Raw genomic sequence first — 6,216 nt, 5'->3', positions numbered from 1 at the left:
GGCAGGGGAAAAATACGTTCTATTTTTGCTGTTACTACTCACAGGAAAAGTATTTCATTTTAAAAACCTATCAGAATACCCTGCAAATATCTCGGCTTCCAGAAGTTCGGCAATGGTGGTGGCACTTGAACTCCTAGAAAGAGAAAAGAAAATTGTGATGTACCAGTTGAAAAGTGGCGTACCAGTTGAAAAGTGGCATACCAGTTTAGAGGTGAAATTTCACAGTTGACCAGAGTTTGCAACCTTTTTTGTCCCAATATTGGCATGCTATAGTATGCACGCAATGTGTAAGCTGACTAAGTGCTTCCTCACAGCCTATAATTGCAAGAAAATCCATCTTGGCATCATTGGGAAGTGAAGGGGACAAGGCCTGGCCTGTAATTCTCATCCAGATGCCTAATTGGAAGCTTCTGATTACCTAGCAAATCCCCTGGATGTATGTTTTTGTATGAATCTGTTTTTCTTTCCAGCTGAACATAAAAAGGGCTATGTTGGTCAAGAGCCTATCCAGTCCATTCTTTTCCCACCATGGCCTGTCAAATACTTCCTATGCAGGATCTGCAGAACAGCGTTCTGCTGGTCATAATGCTAGCGTCTAGTATTCAGAGGTAATACTAGAGGTGAAAGAGCCATCATGAGGCTTTATACTAAATGAATTTGCTGAATCCTTTTTTAAAGCTATCAGAATTTTTGGTCAACACTGCTATGGCACTGAGCTTCATTTCTGTGTGCACTGTAATGGCACTCTGCCTTCTTTGAATCACCTACCATTCATTTCTGTTGCATGATCCTGTGTTCTGGTATTATGAGAAACGTTAAGTTCACTCTACCCATAATTTTAAAAACTTGTGCCATACTCTGCCTTGACTTTTTTTCTAAACTGAGGAGTCCCAAGGGTACACTTCCATGAGATTTTTCACCTGAGATTTTATGATGATGGTAACAGTAGTTAAGAGAGTTCCTTATGGCAAGGTAGGCCAGGATTGCTTCTATATAGCTCAGTCACAAGTTACCTTGCAGTTACCTTGGGTATGCAACCAAAAAAAAAAGAAAAGAAATTGGTTTAGGTTTTTTTTTCCAAAAAGCTACCAGAGATTGCTGTTGCAGCAGGTGATGCTACTAATCTCAGACAAATAGGGAAATGATGTGTTTGATACTTACTCTATTTCTGCCTTCTGAGAGATGCAAAGGTGAAGTTCTGAAGAAATAGTTAATCATTCAGAAAAACTGGAGAGAGAATGAAACTTGCAGAGTATTAATGTTTATTTCTGTTGTATTTAATAATTTCGTCTAATGTTTTACATACTTTAGTGAACAAGCTTGAATTCTTAAAATGCTGATCAGTGCCTGCCTATAGTTATCTACTGATGGTATTCACCTTACGTTATGAACTGTTCTGTTGGTGTTTGGAAAGCAGTAGAGATGTCATTGATAAATATTTACTGAGCTTTTTTAAGAGCACTATCATAAAATTAGATCATTCCAGTAACAGAAAAGTATCCTAGCATTGATAAGCATATATAGTTCTGAAATGTATATATTTGATTTAGCAGTAGAAACATGAAAGCAACTTTCTCTGAGGACAAATTAAGCATTCACAGTAAATCTGGTATTACTTGAATAAAGCATACATCAACATTTTTTACAGTTTATCATTGTGGAAATTTCTTTTTACTTGGCTTTTGACCTTTCCATAAAATTAAACTGCCTATTATATCACTCTTGAGAAAGTAAAGAAAGTGGCTTCTGCAGTATTTTTCTTTTTACCTCATTACATCTTTAGAAATCTCTGCTTAAACTCAGAATAGATTTTAAGAAGTATGACAATAATACTTTAGCTAAAATAGTTGTGTTGCACTATTGGTGGTGGTTGTTGGTTTGTTTTTCAAATAGGGATGGAGTCCAGTGCATTAGGTAGCAGAATACCTAGTCAGCAACAGTGCTAGATCTTAGGACAAAAGCTTTTACCACCAGTCAAATGGGTAATCACCTGTGAAATCAGCTTGTGGGACGATTTTGGGAAACCCTGAAGTCACAAAGTCATTTCAAGTTTCAGTTCCTTTTGCTTTGAGGTATACCAAACTAGTTGGTAAGCAGCCTGAACCACACTCTGGAGTTACTTTATGTAGCTTCAGAAATATGCCTGAGATAATATTTCTGTGAACTAAGGATATGTGAGAAATTCATTTAGAAGGTAGAAATCCAGCAAATTTACTCAGTGTGACATCAACCAAGAAGTTACCTTGTAGGCTTCCACATGCAAGTTAGAATGTGTTTTGCAATCTTTAAACTCAGATGGAATCTACGGAAACACGCACCCAAAAAAAAAAAAAAAAAAGTTTTAATAGCAATCCTGTTTCCCAAGTGTTTTTTTGTGCAAAAAAAAAAAAAATCAAAATTTGCACTAAGCAGCAGCTGTAAAGCACATGGTTTAGTGAGATATGCCTTGGCAATATTTGTGCATGTGTTTTTCAAGTACTATTTGAAAAGCAAGTTGATTGCAACCGTGCCTGCTCTCCTAAACTTCCTACTAATAAAAATTAGACAGGAAGCAACCTAGTCTCATAGGAGTGTAGCAGCTTTCTACATACAATCCACTTCTGATTACCCCAAGCTTGCTTCATTTCAGCAGTATAAAAGAGGTAGTATGAATCATTTTGGTGCTGTGATATTGTTACATAATTTGGAGAGCAAAATTTTATTACAATCAAAATCTGCCCAGCATGACATACACAGTTCCAATTCTACCCATATTTACTTGATTTGAATAACTTTGTTATTGAACATGAATAATTTATTTCCAAATTAATGTTTTTTACTTGTTGCAACCTATGCAAGCAAAAGTTGCATATTCTATTTGGAACTAAAGGCAAACCTAGTCTCACAGGGTCAGACCATCAATTTAAAGCTAAATAAGTTAAAATAAAAGCTGTTTCACACTGGCATTGCATCAAAATATTTGTTAAAACTAAGCAAAACCACTGAGGGTGCAATCTTAGGAAAATCAGTGTTATGTCTCTAAATGGGGAGGGGGTGGGGTGTCCCTCAACTGTGTCCGCCCAGGTATCTGGTCCAGCACCAGGCACGCACGGGGGGGGGGGTCGCTTTAATCTATCGAGCCTCAATTTCCCTTATGGGGCTTCCTGTTCTCTCGAGACTGGGTCTAGAGTGCGACCAAGACAGATTGGAGATTCTGCTGGTGTACTGTGCACCCTTCTGCCCATCAGACTCCCTGCCTAAGCTGACGGTGATCATCTCAGACCTGGTGTTGAAGACCTCCAGGATGTTGGTCCTGGGGGACTTCAGTCTCCATGCTGAGTCTGTTCTGTCTGGGGCAGCTCAGGACTTCATGGCCTCCATGACGGCCATGGGGCTGTCTCAACATGTCATAGGTCCGACCCATGAACGTGGACACACACTGGACCTGGTTTTCTTGATGGGGCAGGAAGAGGGTGATCTGAGGGTGAGCAATTTATGTTTGACTCCCCTGTCATGGTCAGACCACTTCCTTGCGAAGTTTGAGCTCAATGTCGACCTTTCCCTCTGTAAGGGTGTGGACTGCCCTCGGAGCAGGATGGATCCGGATGGATTCCTGAAAGCTCTGGGGGAGTTTCTGGTTGAAAAGGCTGGCACTCCTGTTGATGCTCTGGTTGAACTGTGGAATGGGGAAATGGCCAGAGCTATTGACACGATCGCTCCTAAGCGTCCTCTCCTGTCTGGCAGAGCCCGTTCATCCCCTTGGTATACACCTGAATTACAGGCGATGAAGCGGCTTGGGAGACATCTAGAGCGTAAGTGGAGGAAATCACGGGATGAATCTGATCAAGCACACTTAAGAGCTCATTATCGAGCCTATGCTGTGGCAGTGAGGGCGGCGAAGAAGAAATTCTTCTCCACTTCAATTGCCTCCTCACAGTGCCGTCCAGCAGAACTCTTTTGGGTGGTACAGGGGCTGGTACATTCTGGCCTCAGGAAAGATCGTGTGCCACCCTCAATGGCCTGCTGTGACGACTTTGTCCAGCACTTTAAGGAGAAATCGCTCAGATTCGTCACAAGCTGGATTCCACTAGTGATTCAGATTCTCTAGGGGAGGTGCCGATATCGCCGTCACATATTGTTGGATGAGTTTCAGTTGTTGCGGCCTGATGATGTGGACAGGGAGCTTGGACAAGTATGTCCTACCACCTGTTTACTCGACCCTTGCCCGTCTTGGCTACTGACCAAGGCCAAACATGAGATTGGTGCCTGGATCTTGGAGGTCAACGCCTCTCTGAGGGATGGTGACGGGACAACTCCAACCTCTCTTGGATGAAACTGATTATCTGGACCCATTTCAGTCCGGCTTCAGACCCGGATATGGTACTGAATCTGCCTTGGTTGCCCTGTATGATGACTTGTGCAGGGATAGAGACGGGGAGTGCGTCCCTGTTGGTCCTCCTGGACCTTTCAGCGGCTTCAATACCATTGACCATAGTATCCTTCTGGATAGGCTAATGAGACTGGGAGTAGGAGGCACTGCTTGGCAGTGGTGCCACTCCTACCTTGACCGCCGATTCCAGAAGGTGGTGCTGGGGGACTTTGGCTCTGTGCCATGACAGCTATGCCATAGAGTACCGCAGGGGTCCATTTTGTCCCCCTTGCTATTCAACATCTACATGAAACCGCTGGGAGAGGTCATCAGGAGGTGAGGGCTGCGGAATCATCAGTACGCTGATGATACCCAGCTCTACCTCTCTTAACCAATCCAGGTGAGGCAGTGGCTGTACTGAACCAGTGCCTGGCCGAGGTAATGGGCTGGATGAGGGCCAATAAACTGAAGCTCAATCCAGACAAGATGGAGGTCCTGTTGGTGGGTGGTTCAAGCTCCTGCATGAGTGACTTGGACCTTGCACTGAATGCGGTTGATTGAAGGACAGGGTCCGCAGCTTGGGAGTGTTCCTCGACCCGGAGCTGTCCTTGGAAGCTCAAGTGACTGTGGTGGCGAGGAGCGCTTTCCTTCAGCTTCGGCTAATTCATCAGCTGCATCCCTACCTGGAGGACGATTGCCTAGCGACAGTGACGCACGCATTGGTTACTTCCCAGTTGGATTTCTGTAACGCGCTCTACGTGGGGCTGCCCTTGAAGACAGTCCGGATACTTCAGATGGTGCAAAATAGAGCAGCCAGGTTGCTGACGGGGACTGGGCGTTATTCTTACATGACCCCAGTGCTCTACCGGCTTCACTGGCTGCCCATCGAAGTCCAGGCTCAATTCAAGTTGCTGGTCATCACCTATAAAGCCCTGAACGGCTTGGGGCCTGGATACTTGAAGGAACACCTTCTTCCATATTTGCCCTCCTGCCCCCTGAGAGCAGCAGCAGAGGCCCTCCTCTGGGAACCCTCCGTGAAAGACATCAGGAGGCTAAGTACCCAGAGAAGAGCTTTCTCTGCAGTGGCGCCCCATCTATGGAATGCGCTTCCCAGAGAGGTCCACCTGGCGCCATCGTTATTTGTTTTTCGGCGCCAGGCTAAGACCTTTTTATTCAAACAATATTTTAACAATGTTTAATATTAACTATAGGTTTTAATTTTCAGCCAGAATGAATCGGGTTTTTAATTTGTATAATTTGTTTGTTTTTGTACCATGTTTGTTTATTTATGTAAGCCATCCTGAGGCGTTAAGTGATGGGATGGCATACAAAAACCATACATACGGGGCCTGATGCCCACCCTACTCTGCATTTTTGCTAGATAGCCTTTTTTGACCAACTAGTAAAAGCATTTCAGAGTCAGAGGGAAGGAGTTTGGAGCAACCTCAGGATACCTCATATCCCGGCTGTTCCACCACCCCCACCCCCAATTTCCCCTTACTGAGGCTGCCTGCCTTTTGTGCAATTCTGTCCATACTGAATGCCGGGGCGGGGGCAGAAGAGAACTGGAGCTCTTGAAGGTGAAGCTGGGAATCCAAACTATCCTGTAGCCGCTTAAATAATGTCTAGAGACCAAAGCCTTGTTCTTAGTTAAGATAACAGCATATGCCAAAGTTTATTTCTATAGCTTCAGATGCTTAACTTTATTACGTGCAAAAATATTTCAAACTCTGATGTACCACATTCATAGCTCAATAGACCACTGGATGGCGCAGCTGTTGCAGATGAAAGTTGCTTAAAACACTTTCTCCTTTGCCAACGGCTCAAGTAAAACTGCTAGCTTTTCTTTATTCAAATAGGGTCAGGAT

The sequence above is a fragment of the Varanus komodoensis genome, unplaced genomic scaffold (assembly GCF_004798865.1).
Source record: "Varanus komodoensis strain SLA01 unplaced genomic scaffold, ASM479886v1 scaffold1, whole genome shotgun sequence".
Lineage (NCBI taxonomy): Eukaryota > Metazoa > Chordata > Lepidosauria > Squamata > Varanidae > Varanus > Varanus komodoensis.
Note: the sequence above shows the minus strand (reverse complement) of the source record.